Genomic DNA, 22,743 nt, shown 5'->3' with positions numbered 1-22,743 from the left:
CGGGAGGGGCCGTGGCGGGCACGGGCCTTCCCGGCCCGGGAGCTGGGAGTCGAAGGGGCGGGAGGCGTGGGAGTGAACTTGCAAGAAGTTTGAGGGCGTGTGGGCCCGGCGCCCACTTACTTCTTCTCCACCGGACGCGGCTGGGGCGGGTGGCACGGGGGAGGGCGCTGGAGGTAGGGGAGGTGTGCGGGGGCCGAGTCCGGCCAGGCCAGGCCCTGCCTGGATGGTCCGGGGGAATGGGAGGGCCGGAGCGGCGCCACGCCCCGGGGGCCGGGCTGCTGGAAGCTGAGGGGGGGGCGGGTGGAAGTACCATCCCTCCCTCCCTTCCCGTCCCTTCCTCCCCCTCGGTCTCTTGAAGAAGCCGCCCCTGCCAGAGTCCCCCGGTATCCCTGAACGCAGTCTTTTTCTCCCCCTTGCATTATTCCACGACCTTAGGGAACCCCAACCCCAGAGCTCACCCACTGCACGCCCCTCTTTCTACCCTCCCTGGAGCTCGCAGCCATCTGCCCGCCCCCTGAGTGTCCCCCTTCGTCTCGGTCCCGAATCCCGGAAAACACGCCCCCTTCCCCCCGATTCCCTGAGTCCGCACCGCCCGACCTCAGGCTGTCCCGCCCCCGAGTCAGCGCTCCTTCTTCTCCCCTCCTCCCGGTACCCCGATCAGCTATTCGGCCGCGGCGAGTGCGCTCGCCTCCTCGAAGGGAGCGGGCTGATGCCAGCTCGGCTCCCCCGCCCCTCGGCCCCCTCCCGCCGGGGGTTCTGGCTTCACGCACGGCTGCCCCGAGCTGCTCAGGGTTGCGCGAGCAGGTTCGCGCCGAAGCCGCCCGGCGCGCCCCAGCCCAGCGCCCAGGGGGAGGGAGGAAGGGAGGGAGGGGGAGAGGGCGCCTGGGGCGGGGCTTGTCTGCGCGAGCGCCCGCATTGCCCAGGGCTCCCCCACCCCCTCCTCATTCCAGGCCAGCCCCTCACCGCGGGGTCCTTCTCAGATGCCCCGTCCACTCCTGCCGTCGTCCTCCTGCCCGTCTGTTCTGGGGATGGTTCTGCGCGAACAGTTTCTGGACTAAACTTTAGCGCTTTGGCTTAGTGTTCTCTGGGGAAGTGTCAGTTAATTGCCTCCCAAACCCCACCCCCCACCCTGAGAGAGGGGTGCTTGGGTGAGCAGGGAAGGGGACAGGCCGGTTCAGGTCCCCAGTGACACCTCTGGGATGTGGGCTCAGGACCCTGCCAGCTGAGATTCCACCGGCCCAAGACCTGGCACTCTTGGGCAACTGGGGGTGGAGAGGAAGGTAGGGGGCCGGTCTCTGGTGTCCTCCACGGCTGCCAGATGTGGGTGCCCTCAGATCAGATCACAGTTCTTGGTTCCTTGGCTTGTTCCCTCTGAGGCCTTCACTCTTCCCAGCCTGAGAGATGGCTCCCAAGCCCTGCCTTCAGGGAGATCACAGTCTGCGAGAGAGACAGCCAGGCCAGAATAGGCTGGAGAGGGGAAGGGCTGGCTGCCTTGGGAGCCCTGCCTGGTAGCCTGAGGTGTGCTTGTACCATGCCTCAGTTTCCCCAGCCGTGGGAAAAATAGCAATTCACTTGGGCCCCTTCGTTCTGCCTGCCTCCTGGCTTCTAGATGTGCGTCGGGAACCAGAGAGTGTAAATGAAGGGCTGTTTAGGGTGACTCTGTGCTCTGCTTGTGTGGGAGAGCAGCCAATGTTGCTTACAGTTTACAAGGCCTGTTACAGCTGCAGTGCTATTTTGTCCTCAACTCAGATCTCTGAGGTGCAGCCAAATGGGAACCCAGGTCTCCTGGTTCTGTGTCCCATGGAAGGGGTGCAGGGATTGGGGACATCTCGTCAGGTGAGCACTCAATCCAGGGAGAGCCCCTGGGCTTCTGTGGGCTGATGGCCTGGTAACTCACAGTCAGAGGTGGGTCGGAGGGTGGGCCAGGGCAGGCAGAAACCCATCCAGGGTTCTGGGATGATGGGAGTACCCAGTGCTCACCTCCATGGCCAGTGAGGCCTCCCTTTCAGCCTCTCAGCTGGAAAGCAGGTGGGAGGGGCTTCCCACCTCTCAGGCCTGGCTGCCCTTAGAGGGTCTAGCTTCTGGCCTGGATCCCTCCTGGGGCTCTGTTTATGGCTGTAATTGCATCATTAGCCAGAGTTTATAGAGTTACTTAGCACCTGCCCCCACAGGGAGTGGCCTAGCCACCCCCTGGCTTCTGTCTCTTCCTTTTCAAAGTCAACTTGGTTTCTGCCGGCAGCAGGGGTTTCCCCAGCCGCAGCTGGCATGAAAGCCAGGTTGGGCCTTTGTCCTAGGGATGGAGGGCAGTCAGCACTTGGGGCCCAGCTTGGGGCTGCCCTGGAGATGACCGTGGAAATTGGGTTGGCCTCCTCTGATACAGAGGGAGGGAGTTCAGAGTTCCCAGAGCTGCCAGAAGTGTCCACATCCCAGGATACAGTGGGTGTTTTTGCATATAGTGTATGTAACTTCATCTGAAAAGAGGGAGATAAAAATGTACAAACTTCACAGGCTGCTGTAAGGAGTCAGGTGCCTGGTACGTGGTGAGTCCAGGGTGCTGCTCTGTATGTCAGTGTGGGATGTATGTGATTGATGGGAGTTTGTGTGTGTGGTTATGAGGTTATAGGTATCTACATACATGTATATAGATGAATTGTGTATATGCATGTCTATGAGAGTGTAACGATAACTTAACATTAATAGAATATGCATCTATTCTCTTTATGCTATAATAGAACAATATTGTAATAAATTTTAGTTATAACAATAGTTGTCAACATTTATTGTATATTTACTCTTCAGAATGAGGTAGTACTTATTATTTTCATTATACTGATTCAGAGAAGTTAAGCAGGTTGCCTGAAGTCACATAACCTGGAAGTGGTAGGGATTCTAACCCAGGCCCAACTGAGTCCAAAATCCATGTTCTCAATCCCTGCAGAAGACCACGTCAGGGTTTCCCAGGAGTTCTCTCTTAAAAGGCAGGGTGTGTGGTGGTGCGGGAACCTTCTTTTCCCCCTCCGGGGTCTCCTGCTCTGAGCAGGGGTGGGACTTGCTGAAGCCCCTGCCTCAGGACACACCTGTCTCCTGGCTGCTCTTCTGAGCTGCTGACACAGGTGATGAAGGACCCCTGGCAAGAACTCTCCTGCCCGGCCCGGGGAGGAGATGGGTTCAGACAAGGCTTCCTGGGTCTCCTTGGATACCTCAAACATTCCCTTACAGTGAAGCCCTCAGTAGGCACTTGTTTAATCAGATGTGGAGAAAAGACTGGGGAGCTATTGGGTGAGAAGGGGACAGCAGAGAAAGTCGTGAGAAGAACCCAGGAGACCCCGCGCTGACAGGCCATGTGGTATCACAAAATGCCTATAGTGATAATGTATAAAATATACCTTGACATGACCTGGGACCTGCCTCACATTTTAGCACCCATTCCCACCCTTATTCAACCCTTTCCTCCATCCTGCCCATTTCTCTTTATTAGTGTGGTAGACTGCAAAGATGGCCCAAATTTTCTCCCTCTATGTATCCATGGCCGGTCCCTGCCTCTCTCAGTCTCAGTTTCCGTATCTGTGAACCTAGATCATGTGTGGAGTCCCCTCCAATGCGAGCCTTCTACCGATCTTCCGCAAAGGCACCAAGGCAGGAGAGGCTTCAGAAAGGGTTGGGTATGGGGTGCAGGGGAGGGGGGAGGTGCTGCCCACTCAGGAGAGCTTTCGCTAAAGCCTGGCCCCGTGGAGCGGCCAGCCAGTTTTTCTTGGGACAGAGCCATAGCTACCATGTATTGAGCGCTGGGCTAAGTGTACCCTAGAGCATGAGCTCCAGGGCCAGGGTGCCTGGCTTGGAATCCCAGCTCTGCCACTCACTAGCTGTGTGACCCTGGGCAAGCTGCTTAACCACACTGTGTCTCTGTTTCCACACCTAGAAATCGAGGAGTATAGTAGCACCTACCTAATAGTGCTGTAGGGAGGGCTATGTTGGTGCTCGCTGCATGTACAGGACCTAGAACAGTGCCGTGCTCAAAAAATGTTAATTATCATAATTAACTCCTATAATGTCTTTATTTCTCATTTCCAGGTGAGGAAATAGAGGCATAGAGAGCTCTAAGGGAGAAATAAAGACCTATGGGTTGCAAACAGGCCTCTCCTGTGGGTCTAGCAGCCTCGAGCAAAATGCCTTATATGGGGCTTTGCAGACTCCATGGCCACAGTCCCCACCACTCCCTGTTGTACCACACCCTGCTCGGTCTCCACAATTAACAAGGTAGCAGATTTGGCCATGCCTGCAGCATCTCTACCCCCCCTGCCCTGCCCTGCCCCTTGGGACTCCTAGGATAGCATCTGGCCTGGTCACTTACTACTCACTCTTGACCAGAGGCCCTTCCCCTGCCCTCCTGCTGCCTGGCCCTCTTGCACTCTGACCAGAGATACAGATCTCCTTGTCTGCAATGCCACTAAAAGCAGAGATAAAATCTCAGCCATAAGGCAGGATGTGGAACTTACCGTGCCCACAGGAAGTGCTTTGCTGGCTGTGGGGCAGTGGGGCAGTGGGTGAGAGCAGAGGGCAGCCGAGAGAGGCAGAAGCAAGAGGCAGAGTCATCACCAGTTTTCTTTCCTGTCTCTTAAGTGTGGGCATGAGGAGGAAGAGAAATGAGGTCTGGTCATCCCCACCCTTGCCCAGCTTCCTTGGGGCCAGGCCGCCTTCTTGTCTTCTATCCACACAGTGGGGTCCCAGAGTCAAATGTGATGCCATGGGATTAATCCAGGAATTCCAACAGACTATCCAGAAACCCATGGTCCATATTCCCTCGTCCCAGCCCTTGTTCATGCTGGTCCCTCCTCCTGGCAACCCCTCCCCTACTCCCCTCCCTATAGGCAAATCCTCTGTCCATAAAGGTACACCCTTCCAGGAGACCAGGGGACTGCTCTATCTGCAGCTCCGGCTGGATGTTGTGATGCCCTGGGGAGCTCTTTTAAAAAAAACTGTTGCATCTGAGTCTTCAGGGAGGGGCTTAGGCATCAATATTAAAAAAAAAAAATTTTTTTTTGTCTGATGATTCTAAAGCCCTGTCTCTAGGACAGTGGTTCTCAAATTTGAGTGGGCATCAGAATCAACTGCAGGATTGTTAAAACAGATTACTGGGCCCCACTCTCAGGGTTTTTAATTGAGTAGGCCTGCAAATTCCAATAGGTCTAGAATTTGCAATTCTGACACGTTCGCTGTTGATGCTAATGCTTCTGGTCCTGGGACCCCACTTTGATAACCTACTGTTTTGCAGCTACCCAGGCCAGAGCTATCTGTTTCCTGGGTCTCCGATTCCTTTGGGTCTCTTAGGCCTGTCTGCTTTTCGAATCCAGGTCCCCAGGGGCAGGAACCACTCTGAGACCATTTGGTGACCCCTAGTCTCTGGTATGGTCAGCCCTCCCTCCCCCATCCTGACTTTCTGCCCCCACCTCCCATTACTCTGACCAGTGTCCAGTCTTAGCCCCACCCTTCAGGACAGGTGCTCAGGAAATAGTTTCTGCTTAAGGCAAGGTGAGGTGGACAGCACCAGCCCCGAGAGTCATCAGGACACGGGGGCGGTGGGGTCTGAAGCTCCCGTAAAAGTGCTTGGAGCCAGGGTGGCATTGCTGGCACCAGGGTGGAGGTGTCCAAAGCAGCCCAAAGTGAGGCTGTAGAAAGACCCATCATGTTATTTTACTTTCCCACCCTGTGGAGGGTGTTTGATCACTGAATTGCATTTTTTGGTTAATAATAAAAATGATAATACACATGCAAGAAATAGGCATTTCCTTCTCCTTTCTTCACCCGGCCTGGAGATGTTGGAATGGTGGGTGGGGGTCATTGTTGGGAGTAGGGATGTGTCCATCATCTTCCAGGGGGTCCTGGGCCTTGAGGGCAGCAGATAGTCGGGTGACACTGGGGTTTCACTGGGAGGCCTGTGTGGGTGGAGTCTTCCTTGGAAGCTGGGGGAGTTGCAGGGAAGCCTTCTGGGAAGTGAGAAGAGGTGATGGCAGGTCCTCCAGCCCTGCAGGGGGGTGGTGAGATGAGCTGGAGTCGGAGCCCATCAATCTACAGACGAATGGACTGCTCCAAGGTCACACTCTGAGTACAGGGGTGGGGTCTGTCTTGTAGGATGCAGTATCGCCAGTGCCTGGAGAGAGGCTGGTGTGTAGTGGGTGCTCAGTACAGCTTCATGAAGTGAGTGAGCGAGCATGAATTGGGCCCCGGTCGTGTGCTCAGAAACGAGGACACACAAATGCTTTACCCGTGGTCTCTGCCCTGCAGGAATGTCACCATTTAAGACCCAGGGACTGGTTCCCAGGGACTTGTACAAGGAGGAGCTCCCCGCCTCTGCCCACAGTGATCCAGGCCCAGCCTGGCTCTAGCATGGGACTCACAGCCTGTCCCTCCCCGCAGAGAGTTTGCAGCAGCAGCCCTGCCCCCTACCCCCCCACCCCCCACCCCCCACCCCCCACCCCAGTTCTACCAGTGGGTCTGTGGGGTGGGGCTCCGGTTTGTTTTCTCCTGTTTGCCTAGGGAAGTCACAGCCTGTCCTCAGCCTTGTTTACAGTTGGTTTGGGGACAGCACCTGCCCCAGCTCCTACATCCCTGAGGGGTGCAGTGTGGCCAGGAGGTGACACACTATCCTGTCCACCCCCTGCCGCCTCTGTCCCCTCCCTGCCCTGGCCAGGTGTGCTCTCAGCTGCCCCTGCCAGCGAGGCACCATCTGGCTTTGCCGTGGGCTGATTGGAGCTGCAGGGCTGTGGGCCTCAGAGGCCGGCTGGCGCAGCCCCTGTGTTGTCGAGAGGAGGGGACCGGGATCCAGGGAGTGTGGGAGACCCACTCCAGCATCCATTGGGGTCAGCAGGCACGGACTGAGTTGGGGCCTGGCACTGTGCCGGCCAAGCAGGGTGGATGGGAATAAAGACACGGCTCCTCCCCCAAAACTGATAGCCTGGTGGGGAATTTCAGTAACTGCAGAGGACAGTGAAAGGCAGAGTGGTGTGAGATAGTACAGAGCCGTGGACTAAATGACCACAAATGTGTCGACGCCTGGCCCTTTGGTCTGAAGAGCATTCTTCCTTTTTTTTTTTAATTAATTTTTATTGGAGTATAGTTGATTTACAATGTTGTGTTAGTTTCAGGTGTACAGCAAAGTGAATCAGTTATACATATCCACATATCCACTCTTTTTTATTATATTTTTATTTTTGGCTGTGTTGGGTCTTCGTTTCTGTGCGAGGGCTTCCTCCAGTTGCGGCGAGCGGGGGCCACTCTTCATCGCGGTGCGCAGGCCTCTCACTATCGCGGCCTCTCTTGTTGCGGAGCACAGGCTCCAGACGCGCAGGCTCAGTAGTTGTGGCTCACGGGCCTAGTTGCTCCACGGCATGTGGGATCTTCCCAGACCAGGGCTCGAACCCGTGTCCCCTGCATTAGCAGGCAGATTCTCAACCACTGAGCCACCAGGGAAGCCCTCCACTCTTTTTTTAGATTCTATTCCCATCTAGGTCATTACAGAGTATTGAGTAGTGTTCCCTGTGCTATACGGTAGGTTCTTATTAGTTATCTATTTTATATATAGTAGTGTGTATATGTCAATCCCAATCTCCCAATTTATCCCTCCCCCGCAGAAGGGCATTCTTCCTTGGTCCAGAGGGAGTTTTTACAGACGGGCTCGTGCCAGCACTGAGAACTTGGCTCAGCCCTTCTCACCCCTTGAGCTCCAGAAAGGGTGGCTCTCTCGATCCCTGGGTCCTCCCACCCAGGGGTCACCTCTGCAGGCCCAGGAGCCTTCCTTCCTGGATAGAGTCCTTTCTTCCCAGAGGCCTAGAGGCTGCTGAGTGAGAGGTGAGGCCACAGGGAGGCTGCTGGCTCCTGAGCTACCCGCCTGTCATTTGAAGCCCTGGGCTCTGGGGCACACGGTGCTAAATTGGGTGCAACAGCTCAGGCCTCTTTGGGCACACCTGTTGCTGAGCCCCAAGACTTGGGCTTGGAACCGGAGCAGTGCCTCTGCCCCCCAACCTCCAGCATCCCTCTCTTCCCCCCTCTTTCCTTTGCCCCTCACATCACCATCCCTCTGACCCTTCATGTAGTTCCACGGCATCTGGAACATCAGGCCTAGATGCGGGTGTGTCTCCCTGTCCTGCTTCATCTTCTTCATTTCATTTTTCTGCCTCCCTCCTTCTTTTGGTGTATTTAGAGGGTGTGTGAGGCCCGCCCTGCTCCCCTAGGGCCTTCCCAGTGTGGACCTCTGAGCTCTGCTGTCGGGGACCCAGAGGAATGACCCAGGGCAGGGTGAGGTGGGTGTGAGGGAGCCCAGCATCATGCAACCCCCTGCCCTTGGCCACCAGGGGCATATGGTGGCTGGGATGCCCGGGGGTGGGTGGGAGATCAAAGGGCCTGGTCCTGTGGGCTGACGGGCAGCCCATAGTCTGGGCCAGCTGGAGGAGCCCCTCTACAGACAGCCCTGGGTGTCACTGGCTCCTCCAGACCTGTGACTAACTATAGGTTCTCATCCAGTAGGTTTGGTCTAATCATAGTGGTTTTCAAAGCCAGGTGTGAGAAGAAAATATTAGAACTTCTATTTCTATGTATTTCTATCTCATCCTTTTGTCCCTCCTTTTATGGTGAAATATAGCATAATTGCCAAAAGGAGCATAAACCTATATGGATAATATAATAAATAATTATAAAAGTGAACACCCAGGTTACCACCACCCAGAGGAAGAAACAGAATGTAACCTGCATTCTGAAATCAACTTGTGTGCCCCACCTTGGTCATAAGCCCCTCCCCCAGAGCAAACCACTGTTGTGACTTTCAAGATAATCAGTTCCTTGCTTTCCTTTATCATGTAACCACCTGTACCTGCATCCTTTAGCAAGAGAGTTTAGTTTTGCCTGATTTTGAGTCTCTAGAGCTGGAATGACACTGAACATGTTCTTTTGTCACGTTGTGAGATCCGTCCACCATTGTTGTGTGTAGCTGTGGTGTGTTCATTTTCACTGCTGTATAGTATTCACTGTATGAACTTGTTACCATATTTGTATCCATCCCGCCACTCATGGACTTTTGGGTTGCTTTCCTTTTCTGGCTACTGTGAACAATGCTGTAAGAACATCCTGGAATTTGCTTCTTGGTACACTGGTGCCTACACTTCTCCAGAGTCCATATAACCCGGAGCGGAATTGCTAGAGCACAGGGTATGCAATGCATATTTCAACTTTAGTAAATACTGTGTTAAGTGGTTGCATCAATTTACTCCTCACTGGTGACACCTAAGAGTTCCTATTGCTCTATATCCTCACTAACACTTGGTATTGGTAGACTGTTTCAGTTCTGTCCCACTGGTGAGCGTGTAACAGTATCTCATCATGGGTGTAATTTATATTTCCCTTCTCACCTTTTTTATAGATCTATTTTTGTGTATGTTTGCTCACATGCATGATATATTAATACACTGGTATTTATAAGCAATCCCTGAGAAAAGAAACTAATATTGGGGGTGCTCAAAATTTTTTACTCACAGGGGTGAGTGATCAAAATAATTGAAAGACCACTGAAATATTGAATGCCAGGGCGGGGGCTGGTTTATAGGTTGGCGGGGGGAGGTGGTCTTGGGACGAGATTCCCAAGTGGCACTGGCTGCCAATGAGGCAGCTCTGCCCAGAGGGTACTGAGCCGACAGGGTACTTACAGCACCTTCAGGCCCTCCTGCCTGGCACATCTAGGGCTCCAGCAGATACCCTTCAATTTAGAATTGGCAGGTGCCCATCTTTCAGGTCCTTTTAGGGCAGTAGTTCTCTTTGTCTCCCAGGGGACATTTGGCAATGTCTGATGACATTTTTGGTTGTCACAACTCAGGGAATCCTACTGGCATCTAGTGGGTAGAGGCCAGAGATGCTGCTAAAGGTCCTAAAATGCTCAGAACAGCCTGGCAACAAAGAGTTATCTGGCCCCCGGTGTCAGTCATGTTGAGGTTGAGAAACTCTGTTCTAGGGAAGGATCCAGGAACCTGAGATTTGCCATGACCTCGCTGTGTGGCCTTAGGGAAGTGACTAAATGCTTTGAGCCTCAGTCTCCTCATCTAAAGAGGAGGGTGGCAAGGGTTGCTGCCCCCTCCCCTTCATAGGTTGTTGTCAGGACTGGGGAGAGGGTGGCTGTGTAGGCATCTTGGGAAGCATCCCTGCAAAGGGGCCCATGGCCATTGTTTCCAGGGGGTGGGGGGTTTCCAGCGCCAGCCCTTCCCCTCGACTGTGCTCCCTGTCCGTGCGCTGAGCTGGAGGCGTCAGGTGATGGCCGTGAGCCTCCTGCTACTCCAGGTCTCAGAGGGCTGTGGGGGAACTGCCCTGAGGGCCCCTGCCTTTTGATGAGGGCTGCAGAAATGAGGGGCTCTCTGGGGAGCCCTGGGGCCCAGGAAAAACCACTTCTGACTTTGTCCTCAGCTGGGTGGGAGTCCAAGGTTGTGTGGGGTGATAAGAGGTGCTTATCATACTCCTTATCTGAGGCCCCATTTCAAGTCCGGTGGTGAAGCGTGGGAGCCAGAGGTCATCCTTAGGGGCTTTGTACACCCAGGCCAAGCTTTGTGTCCCTCTGGAGTTTGCTATCTCAGGGAGGGCCCAGGATTGGGCCAGAGTCTGGGTCAGAGCTCTCCGGGCCTCTTTGACCTCCCCATTCTGAGGCTCACCTCACCCCATGCATCTTCAGGAACCTTGGCGTGCCTAGTCTCCCCGCCACTACACTATCCCTTCCTGAGACTTACTCTCGTGAAAGGGCCTAGTAAACTCATCCACCCTGAGATGTAGATGACTAATGACAGCTCAGTGACTGCCAGCCTTTCTTGACAAGCAGTATCTACCTACCAGGGCTGGGAGTCCCTTAGCCACGAGAAAGAAACACTAACGAAATGTCAAGTGTCTCAGGCTGTTAGAGAAGTGCTTCGGGGGCTGAGGAACCTCTGAAATCGCGTGTGTAACAAGAGCATTTTCCCACAAGTGAGAATCGTACGGTGGCTCAGATCTCCCCAGAGCTGCACAGGACTGTGCTGGGTCTCAGGGTCCATTTCAAGGTGGGCCAGAGTGAGAGTGTGAATTGGGTGTCTGGAGGCCCTGGGAAGGCTGAAGGCTGAGGTCACAGGTGTGGGGTCAGTCAGGAAAGTGGTGAACCGTGGGGCTTCTGGCTAAGGGGACACACACCTCCAGGAGGGACAGGGAGGATGTGTGGGTTAGGGTCTGGCCCGCACGGGACCTAGTAGGATTCCTGCAAATTCTTGCCCCTCTGTGCCTCTCCATCTCGGTGCAGGGGCAGCTTGGCCTGGGTTCCTGTGCGGCTCTGTGGGCAGTGGGGCTGTCATTGGCTCAGTCTGGAGCAGGGAGGGACCCTGTAGGTGGCCTGGAGCCCCGGGTCCGCGAGATGGGAGCTGGGAGCCCATCTGCATTGGGTAGAGTTGTGGGTATGAGAGGCCTTCTGGGCGTGTGGTTCCCTCTGCACTGTGAGTAATCCTCAGCCACATTTGCAGCTCCCAGGGGATTGTGCAACTTCCTCTCAGGCCAAGGTGCAGGGGGCTGGGTGAGAAACAGCACTGGGGAAAATGAGGAAACTGGGGCCTGCGCTGGGGCCAGGGGCACGGCCCTGGGCTCTGGACCCCCGAAGAGCTGAGCGTTCCTGGGGGCCTCCTTCCAGGGGGCTGCCCTCTCCAGGTACACGGGCATGTGTGCATGTGCGTGTGCGTGTGTGTGTGTGTCTTTGGGGAGCTGGGTTAGTGGGGATGAGGTCCCGCAGGCTGCGCTGGCATGTGGGTATCTTTTGAGCGGGGTCAGGGCTGGGGAAGCAGGCGGTGAAGGGAGGGGCTGGGGAGAGGATGGGATGGTGGAAAGCATGCGAAATCAGGAGAAGCAGACTGCCAGCCCCACCTCTGCGGAGCCGTGCAGCCCTGGCCAGTGTAACTAAGCGCTGCCTGCCTCCTCTCCTCCTCTCCTCCTCTCCCAGGCTCGTCTGAGCCTCTGGTGAGAAGGTAATGGGCATGATGCACTTAGCCCGGCGGCCAGGCTGCAGGAAATACACGCTGACGTCAGGATTGGGAGCAGACACTGCCGGGCCAGCTGGGTTCAAATCCTGGCCCTGCCGCTTTTGCAGCTGTGTGATCCTGGGGCCTCAGTTTTCTCTTCTGTAAAATGGAGATGACAGTTACAGTGCCCACGGTGTGGGTTCATTCTGAGGAGTAAAAGACTTAATTCACGGAGAGTGCTCAGAACAGCACCTGGCACAGGTTAATGTCGTACCTGTATGTGAGCATGTTTGTGTACAAACAGCAAAACACCAGGTTCACGGTGATTATTTCTGATGGCGAGGATTTGACTGGGGACTGGGGATACTAATAAGAGCTCCTGTTTCCAGACCTCACTCCACGTCAGATGCTGGGCCAAATGCTTGACCTGTGCCAGCCCCTTGGACCCTCACACTCACCCTATGAGGTGGGTGCTGTCATCACCCCCATTTCACAGATGGGGACACGGAGGCACAGAGGCATCGCGTGACTTACCAGGGCAGTAATGTCAGTGACGAGAACAGCAGAATGATCTGCCTTAGCCCTGCTGGACCTCCTCTGGGTTCGGCTGGAGGTGGGCGGGTGGAGAGGAGGGAGCAGGGTGTGTTGTGAGGAGGGGGTGGGGGCCCACCTCACGGCCCATCAGCTCCAGCCAGGAGCCCTGTCTTCTCTTTGTACCATCTCCAATCACATAGTCAACAAATATAAAGAATGACATTAATATAGGGAACGGCTTTTTCGTAGTGGGAGGGAATGGACTTCCTTGTGCAGAGCTCCCTGCCCGTGGGTGGACTTTCTTTTTTTTTTTTTTTTTAGAAATTTATTTATTTATTTATATTTATTTTTGGCTGTGTTGGGTCTTCGTTTCTGGGCGAGGGCTTTCTCCAGCTGCGGCAAGCGGGGGCCACTCTTCATCGCGGTGCGCGGGTCTCTCACTATCGCGGCCTCTCCCGTTGCGGAGCACAGGCTCCAGACGCGCAGGCTCAGTAGTTGTGGCTCACGGGCCTAGTCGCTCCGCGGCATGTGGAATCTTCCCAGACGAGGGCTCGAACCCGTGTCCCCTGCATTGGCAGGCGGATTCTTAACCACTGCGCCACCAGGGAAGCCCCCGTGGGTGGACTTTCGAGAAGAGTTGAAGGCCGCTCACCTGGGGGGCAGGATGGGGCAGGATGGTCATGAACGTGGCTCCAAATTCAGGCAGCCCTGGCTCTGACCCCTGCCTGAGCCGTTTACTCTGTGACCTTGGCCTCAGTTTCCTCACATGTAAAACTCCTCCCAGTCCCTTCCTCTTAAGATGACCGTGAGGATGAAATGAGATACCATAATAAAATGCTTAGCACAGGCCTGGCCGGAGTCAGTGTCCGCCAAATGGATGCCTCTCTTAGGCACCTGTTACACAGAGAGTCGTGTGCCAGGCAGGGAGCGGGGCTATACAGATATCCTTGAAGGGCCATTCTTTGAACTGTGGATCAGGACCACTGATTGGACCCTAATCTGGCCATGAAATCAGCTTAGTGGGTCTCAATGAAAATGAAATGAAAAGGAAGTAATAAATTAAATGGAAAAGAATGATAGGAAACATCCAAGTGTATTGCACAGTACTGGTAAGTGTTGTTTTGTACAACTTTTTTGGAGTTTCATGTGCATGTGTACACGCACTCCATGTGTGTGTGTGTGTGTGTGTGTGTGTGTGTGTGTGTGTGTCCTGGGTCAAATAAAATACACTTTTCTGTGAGTCATGGTCAAAATATTTGGGGCCACCGCCTGAGAGATGATCTCCCTCCCGTGCAGTGATGTTTATGGAGCACCTACTCAGTGTAAGACCCAGCTCCACATGTGGGAGCCAGACTGGGGGGTTGGGACCCAATTCTTAGCAAGGTGGCTGTGTGAGCGGGCCCGGTGGGGGTCAGCAGACACAGAGGGCAGGGGGTGGTTAGGGAGGGCTTCCTGGATGATGACATGCATGGGGTGGGGACAGTGAGGGGAGGCAATGCCTGGGGTGAGTGCTTGACTTGGGGTCTGGAGATAGAGAGCCCCCCAGTGGGGGCTCCCTGTCAGTGGAGGGCTGCGGGGCCAGGCCTGGCCAGAGGTGAAGGTGAGGGTTGTCTCAAGGCACTGGGTGAGGGCTGTGCATGTCTTCCCTGGCTGGGGTGGGGTGGGGTAGAGGAGGACTCAGGTTTACTGATGCTCCGCCCACCCCAAGACTTGCAGGATCTGCAGTGATGGGTGGGACTCAGGGCTCAGATACTCTCCCTCCTCCCCTTGGCCCCTGGGAGTCTCCTGAGTCTTCGCCTCCTTTTTGCTGCCCCGGCTGGCTCAGATGGGCCTGGCCTGGGACCTGGCTCAGCCCTGTGAGCTCAGTCCAGGAGCCAGAAGCCTTTCTATGACTTAGATCTCTGCCCGGGCTAAGTTGGGGTCTCTGTTTCTTCATCTATAAAGTGGGCATACAAATCCCTGAGCAGCCAGCCGTCTGGGTGGTGATGCCCATCTTGTGACCTAACAGGGCTGAGCTGGCTACAGGAAGTGTGGCGAGCTCTGGGTGGGTTGTAACTGTTGTCTCTAAGGCTGGGAGGGCTGGGGCAGGTCATGAGGATATCAGCTGCCTCGCTGGAGAGCCCCCCCACCTCCCCACCCCGTGAGCTGGGGCAAGGGTGGGGAGAGGCCTGTGACCCATGGTGAGCTGGGGATATCCCCAGCTCTGAGGGGGAGGTGGCCCATTAGGGGCCCCAGGGGATGAGACCCAGGTTTGGCCTGGGTCTGGGAAACCCAACCTCCAGAGCCCCCACCTACATGGGGTACCCGAGGAGCCCCAGCTTGGAGGCCTGTGATGCCAGGTGGAGGGTCTGTGTCCTTGGACTTATTGGCAGAGGTCAATTTTCAGGAAGCTGTGGGTGGCTTTGAGCCTGCCAGACCCAGAACCCAGAGGCTCAGGCGTGAGCTCCCACAGGAGGATGTGGTATTTAATGAGAGGTCACGTATATTGAGTACCTACTGTATGCCAGGCACTTTTGTATATTTGCAAATTGAATCTTCACAGTAACCTAACATGCAGGTCTTTTTATCATCCCGTTTTTAGGTGAGGAAACTGAGGCTCAGAATGGTCAAATCTCTCTCGCTAGCTAGTGAGTGGCAGAGCTGGGCCGAGGGCATGAGTTCTGGATTCAGGCTGCCAGGGTTGAAAGCCAGGCAGTAGCACTTGCCAGCTGTGCAACCTTGGACAAGAGCCTGAACCTCTTTGCCCATTCATTTCTTGCTCTGTGAAATGGGTATAACCACAGTGCCCTCCTCAAAGGGTTGTTGTGAGAATTCCATGAGATTATGGAGGTCAAGTGCTTGGTACTTAGGACACCATCTCTCCTGTCTGTACCAGGGAACCATTGTGTGGCCCGGGGCCCATTCTCTGGTCTCCTTGGGTCCCAGTCTCCTCAGCTGTGTGACACAGGGTACTGACCCCCTCCCTGCCCTTCTCAACAGAATTGCTGAGGATCAGATGGGATCAAAACCCCGGATGGGTCCTGGGGGAGGCCTTCACAGAACAGAAATGCTAGACTCTTCAGCCCCCAGAGCTACCAGGAATTTTTCAGGGCTTGGAGCTAACTGCAGGTCCCGATGTATTTTGTCTGGGCCTGCTTCAAGCTTTCATGTTTCCTGCTGGCCCGTGGAGGCATTTGAAGTGCTGACCCCAGATCTACTCCAGAGTTTCTCAAGGAGTGTTCTGTGGAAGGGTTTGGTGATCAAGCAGGTGTGGGAGAGTTGAAAAAAAAAGTAAAATGGATTTCTTTGCTACAGGACTTGTCAGAGCCTTTGATATGCTAATATTCCTTATGCACCTCCAGTGTGTGGTCATGGTATACTTCAGGATATTTCAAAGGCCTGGTGTTCAAAGCTCCATTTTCCAGATGGAGAAACTGAGACCTAGAGTGAAGCCTAGGAAATGATTTTCCCAGATCATGCAGTTATCTCTAACAGAGCTGTGACTAGAGCCCAGGGCTCCTGGCTCCATGGCCCGTGCTCTGCCCAGGACACCGACTTCCTTCTCTCCTTCCTCTCTTCTTCTCAGAGAAACGTGTGTGGTGCTGCTCCCTTCCTGAAGGCCCTCACCTTTTTCTGGCCCCTTCCCTCTGCCTCCCAGCAGCGTTAGAGGGTGTCCTGTTCCTTCTGGGTGTCGCTGGAAGAGGAGCATACGGGCTCCTGGGAGATGCTTCTGGGCTGGTAGGTGGCAATAAGGCTTCATCCCAGCTGAGGGGCTCCTAGCAAGTTAATTCAGTTTTCTGAGCCTCAGTCTCTTCAACTGTAGAGTGATACTCATCACCTTGTCTCTCACCTGCAGATACTGAGGGGTTCAGCTCTGACACCTTGTGTGAATGTGCTCTGTTAATCTTCAGTTCATGTCCAGATGTCCATGAGTCTAGCAATTCTGATCATTTCGGGGTGGGGGCGATGAGGGAAGAACATGGAAGAAATGTGGGAGCCCCTGGCCGTGGGATCTGGCATGGTTCTGACTCCCATGGTCCGATTTGCTCCCCATATTTGACATCTGCCCTTTAGTATATTGCTGGTCCTCTCTGGTCTCAGTTCCCCTGGTCACCTAGGAAGTGGGCTGGTCTGGCTGACACTAGGGACCCGTTTCACGGGTGAGGGGAGGGGAGCCGGGGGCATGGTTTCCCAGTGTCCTGTGGGGAGCTGGTGTCAGAATTGGGAAAGAAACTCAAGTGTCTCGGTGCCTCAGTATGGCTCCGCCTTGAGCATGGTGGTCTCCAGAATCTGCCCACTCCTCTGATCCCCCGGCCCCTTCAGGCAGGGAGTGTGTGCGGGCGTGCCCACATCTCTATCCACTCAGCAGTTGGGGTATAAATATCCCAGGCTCTCTGCGGGCTGCCAGGGGCTCCGGGTGCAAGGCTGGGGGGTGGGCCAGGCTGGCTTGGGAGGTGGGAGGTGGTGGTGCCTCCCTGGCAGTGTCCTCTCCCCGAGGGCTGTTTGCCCGAGTTATTCTTAGCACTGACTCATTATAGAGACTATTTTTAATCCTGTTTCTAAGCATTGCCAACATCTGGTGCAGACAGTACTGAAGGGGGTGGGGGTGGCAGGGCGACCCTTTGGGCATTGCTGGGGACCAGAGCCTCTGGCAGGACAGCAAGGACAGAGTCTTCTGCTTCCTGCACCTGCCACTACTTAAAACTGGGCATGCAGTAGGCGTCCTATTTGTGCTTGAATGTTGTTGGCTCACCCGCGACCTCATCCTTCTAGCGCCTGTCGGTGGGGGTGGGGAGGTGGGCTGGGGGTTACCATCCAGCCGGACAGCATGAGCTGATGGTACTCATCCGGTAGGCTTTCCCACGTCCATCCCTCAGGGATTCAGTCAGCCTCTGACTCCTGAAGAGAAGGGCCTCAGAGCAGGAGGGCAAGCCCCGAGCTGGGGCACTTGTTACAGCCAGTGCTGCGGGAGGAGCCAGCAGACATTATAGGGAAGGAGGGTACTCAGTGGTGAGGTGTGCAGGCTCCAGGGCCAGACAGCCTGGGCTCAAGTCCTGGCTTTGCTCCTTCCTAGCTGTGTGACCTTGGGCAAGTCCTCAACCTCTCTGCGCCTCAGTTTCCTCATCTGTGAAGTTGGGGTGGGAGTAGAGTGTTGTAAGGATTCAGTAAAATAATAATGTACCAAGTGCCTACCTAGTAAGTGCTGTATAGTAGGGAGCTGGTGGTATTGTCATTATTGCTATTGTTATTGTTACTAGTGAGAAGCTCTGTGTGTGCCCTGAGTTGGGGAGGAGGCGTCTTGGCTGTTCTCTGAGTGAGGTGAAGCTTGGCATGGGGCTCAAAGTGGTTGTATGCGGGCATCATGATGGGGTGATTTCTGCCAGGCTGCCCCGAGGGGTCAAGGGCACACAGGTGGGTTGGAATGTGGGCTTTGCCCTTCACAGGTTGGTTGAGTCACTTTTCTTTCTTTTCTTTTTTTTTTTATATATTCTTTTCCATTACGGTTTATCACAGGACATTGAATATAGTTTCCTGTGCTATACAGTAGGACCCTGTTGTTTATCCATCCTATATGTAATAGTTTACATCTGCTAATCCCAAACTCCCAACCCGTCCCTCCCCCACAACCACAAGTCTGTTCTCTACGTCTGTGAGTCTGTTTCTGTTTTGCAGATAGGTTCATTTGTGCCATATTTTAGATACCACATATAAGTGATATTATATGGTATTTGTCTTTTTCTTTCTGATTTACTTCACTTAGTATGATAATCTCTAGTTGCATCCATGTTGCTGCAAATGGCATTATTTTGTTCTTTTTTATGGCTGAGTAATATTCCATTATATATATGTACCACATGTTCTTTATCCATTCATCTGTCAGAGGATATTTAGGTTGTTTCCATGTCTTGGCTATTGTGAATAGTGCCGCTGTGAACATTGGGGTGCATGTATCTTTTTGAATTACAGTTTTGTCTGGATACATGCTCAAGAGTGGGGTGGCTGGATCATATGGTAATTCGATTTTTAGTTTTCTGAGGAACTTCTACACTGTTTTCCATAGTGGCTGCACCAACTTACATTCCCACCCACTCACTTAACTTTTCTGAACATCCATTTCTTTACCTTCATGACAGAGATGATACTACGTAGGCCATAGAGTTATGGTGGAAAATAAAGCATTTGATGTTCGTGGAGCATTTTACCCAGTGCTGGGCACACGGTAGGACCTGAATCCATGAGACTTTCTTTCGTTTGTTTTTTGCTGTGTCCCTTTCCCATGTGACAGATGGGGTGCCCTGGGGCTGGAGGTTTGGACGGCGGGGGCTGGGGTCCTAGCTCTCAGTGAGCTATGTGCTCCAAACTCATAGCTTCCCCTGGTCTCCTGTAACACAAAGAGGTCAGAGAAAACTCTGGTTTTCAGACCCTTTCTCAGAACCCCTGGGGGTGCCTCAGGGAAGGACTAGGAGAACAGCGTGGTGGGGGGAGAGGCCCCCAGTTGGAGGCCAGGTTGGTCTGGCCCTTCCCCCTCCCCACAAAGCAGCTTCATTCTCATGTCTTACTATCAAGTTTCCAGGTAAATTTTGTCTGAAAACAGGGTTCTGCTGTTGAAAACAGCCTGGGAATCTCTGGTGGGTGACCTCCCAGGCTCCTGTCGTCGGACGTCTGTGCCCTCCGACGTGGCAGTGACTCTGGGAGGTGACCTGTGCCGTGGGCACTGTTGCCCAGAGGGTGCTGGCACTCCCCGAGGGGCGTGGGGACAGGGAGGGGGCTGCCAGGCTGCTCCTGGGGGAGAGGTTTGAGCGCTGCCCTGGCCTCGCTGACTGTGGGACATGGGTGCCCTGAAGACATACTCAGCCCCACAAGCAAAATCTCACAGGAAGGAGCGAGGGCTGAGATTGGGCAGAAAGGCACCTGCCACAGTGCAGGTACGTTTGTAGTGAATGCTCAAGAAATATTTGAAAGGAATGAATAAAGTGGCACCAGCACAGCATCCCAGGGCAGCGGTACCTCTGAGAGGGTGGCAGATCGCCCCCTCTTCCCCTTCCTCCTTGCCCTCCACTCCCCCTTCCCTTTCTTCTGCTTTGCTTGACCAGCCTTAAGCTACCCCAGCCCTGGGGGCAGGCTCGGCCTTGCTCATAAACTTGAACAAAGACACTTCCTCAGAAACGAGGATGATGGGCTTGGCTTGGGAGGCCTCCTCGGGTGGTGTCGTGACCTCTGTTCTCAGGGCAGGTCACATGCACACCGGGGAAAGGCCAGCCCCCGTCACCAGGCAGACCCCTCAGGTTCCGAGATGGGGATGGGGATGCCGCGGGGCTCCGACTGGGGCCTCCAGGGTGCGATGCGCCTGGGCCATGGCTGGGGTGGGGAGGCGGGGGGCTGTGGGTGTGAGAGGAAGGGTGGGCATCCAACCATGTCTGCTGGGCCGGGGCCGCCACCATGACTTTTGTGTGCGACCCTCTGCGAGTGTGGGCGGCAGCCAATAGGGACACATTTGTGTCCTTGTGACTGGGTGTGAAAGGGTGTGTGAATCCAGCCAGCCAGGGAGCAAGGGCAGTTATCTCCTGTTGCTGGGAGCTTCCTGGGCTCTGAGGAAGCTCATTCTCTGAGGAGAATGGAAAGTGATTCATGCAAAGGAGCCCCTCCCCAGTTCCCCACTTGAGCCACGACCTGAGGTAGAGGGTGGCCTGGCTTCCTCCTTTTCCCCCACTCACCAGAGGCCCATGTCCCCCTCCTCCTTCACCTCAGACCCTGTATCTCACTCTGGGGTAGGGGGCTGCCCGGACCTGCAGTCTGACCCTCCTCTCAGTGGCATTTGGGGCGGGGGCATGGTCCATGCCTGCAGCTCTAGAAGGCAGTGCGCCCCCAACCCTGGCACAGCTAAGCCCCTGCGCCAGAGGAAGTGGCCTTCAGAGGCCCAGCCTGGGACGCCGTGGTCACCACCCCACACCAGCCGAGTGGTTTTCCAGCCAGAGGAGACCTGTGGGGAGGGGTGAGGAGAGGCTCCACCTGCCCACCGTCTCCCCGGCTCCGGCCATCCTGGCTGCAGCCACTGCCTGTGACTCATTCCCCCGGGGACTGAGCCGGCTCCTCTCCTGGGGCACCGGCCCAGGCTCAGCAAGTTGGGGAGGGAGGAGTGAGGCCCTCTGTGCGGGAGGGGTCACAGCAGACCTCTCTGGTGTCTTCTGGCCTCTGCAGACTTCACCTTCCCTTTGCCGCAGCCCCAGATTACATAATGGGTCCCAAATGCCTCACAAGTAAGCGGCCCAGCCTGGCAGCTGGACTCAGGAGTCCCTATTCCCCAGTGCCCGCCACCAGGCACGTCCCCATTCCAGTGCCCGGCTTGCTGGGGGAGTGGGTGGTGCCTCCCACAAGCCCCCCCCCCACTGTGAGGGGGGGCTGGGCAGCCTGGGAGGGGGTGGGGAGGCCCTCTCCAGGGAAATGAATTCCTGGCTTAGCCCCAGATGCCGGCCTGCCCAGCTCTGCTCTGGGGTAACGCTGGGTGCACACACAGCCCCATTGTACGCCTGGGCCCTGTGCCCGCCATGGGCCTGGCACCAGCTCCATCAACAGCAGTGGCTCCGTCAGCTCCTCAGCACCCCCTGCCAGGGCCCGAGCCACTGGGTCCCGGGGAGGAGGAGGAGGGAGGGCTGGCGATTAGGCTGTGAGTGAGGGTGCCCCGAGTTGAGGGGCCGGGACCATGCAGATGCTTGAGGAGCCAAATGCATACATTTGTTTCTTTGTCAACTGTAGATACAAGGGCAGGGAGCACTGTCCCCCATTCACATGAGGAAACCGAGGCATCAAGACCCCGAGAGGCTGCAGTAGCCTGCCCAAGGGCACACAGCTAGCAAGGGATGCAGCTGGGGTTCGAACTCAGGCAGCCTTGGTCCAGAGTCTTTTCTGCACCCCTTACTGTGCTGCATACCCAGTCTCCAGGTCAGGGCTCGGGGAAAGGCAGTGCTCCTTCTTTCCCCAGCCCAACTTTGAGGGGCTAGGCAGGCTACTGTCTGGAAAGTACATGTCCCCAGGGTGGAAGGGGACCCTGGAATAGTAGGGTCTGGAGCCGTGCGCTTGTGAGAAGCGTGGTGGTTTTCAAGGATGATACTGGTGGCTGGACAGGCAGAGCAAGTCTCCAGAGTCGGAAGGCGGCTCTGTGCCTCAGTTTCCCTGCCCCACCGGCACTGAATATCCCCTGTGCTTCTCCGCAGGGCATAAGAATGTAGAGGTGAGGTGTGGCCAGGGCTGAGACCTGGACCCTCATCTCCTTTTCCTGTGCTCCATAGGCTGGCCGGGAAGTTCCCCTTCCCCAACCTAGACCAAGGCCTCCTGTTGCTTCTATTCTTAGAGTCTGTCCTGAGCTGCCCCATCTCCTCAGGTTTCCCAGCCTGAAGGGGCCTCTGAGGCCGGAGAGCCTGCCAAGGGGGCAGCCCAGCTCTAGGCTGCGAGGGGGTCCCATCTCTGCCTAGCGCCCGGGCCCTTCAGGCCAGGCTGGAGGGTGCCCAGAATCAACTTCTATGGGTCTCAGCTTATCCACTCATGACCTCCGACCCCATGGGTTTGGGCAGAGCTGAAGCTCCTCCCTTCTTCTCGGCCCAACCTCCTTGTCCCCTGCCCATCCCGGGCACGAGGCCTGGCTCCCCCTTGGTGACACCTCAGCCCTCTCAGCAAATGAACAGGGCAGTCTGCAGGGACCACACGGTTGTGCAATGCCAGGGCTGGGCCTTGGGGACAGGTGGGGAAGAGAGAGGCTGGAAAGGGACACCGAGGCCAGCTCCCTTCTCACCCCACCCTGAGAGTCTTGTCTGCTTTCCCAGTCTGCTTGGGCTCAGCTTACTCCGATTATGCTGTCCCCCAAGACAGCCAACACATCTTCATCCAAGGCCACAGCAGGGCACGTCAAACCCAGAAGGGCCATGTTTGAGTGCCTTCTCCCTGGGAGATGCCGAGAAAGAGAAAACCTGGGGACAGCCCTCAGGGAGCTTCTACTACAGCTGAGAAAACTAGGCAGAGTAACTTCTCTGTGCCTCAGTTTCTCATTTATAAAACGGGTACACTGATATTTCCTACTCCCCAGTGTTGCTGAGAAGGGCAAATGAATTAAGACATGGTAAATCCCTTAGGAACAGTTCCTGACAAATGGTAAGTGCTCAGTTCAGGTTTATTGGTAGTAGTCATAGTGGTAGTAGTCATTCTCGTAGAAGAAGTACAATATATGATATCAGGT

General features: G+C 55.2%; 1 protein-coding gene across 2 annotated transcripts in view; it reads left to right on the top strand.

Moving 5' to 3' along the window:
* Positions 1-22,743, top strand: part of TFEB (transcription factor EB) — a 47,823-nt gene that overhangs the window by 535 nt on the left and 24,545 nt on the right. The gene's annotated exons all lie outside the window — the stretch shown is intronic.

This window comes from Balaenoptera borealis (assembly GCF_965194805.1).
Source record: "Balaenoptera borealis genome assembly, chromosome: 12".
NCBI lineage: Eukaryota > Metazoa > Chordata > Mammalia > Artiodactyla > Balaenopteridae > Balaenoptera > Balaenoptera borealis.
The sequence above is the reverse complement of the archived record's forward strand: the minus strand, read 5'-3'. Positions and strand labels throughout refer to the sequence as shown.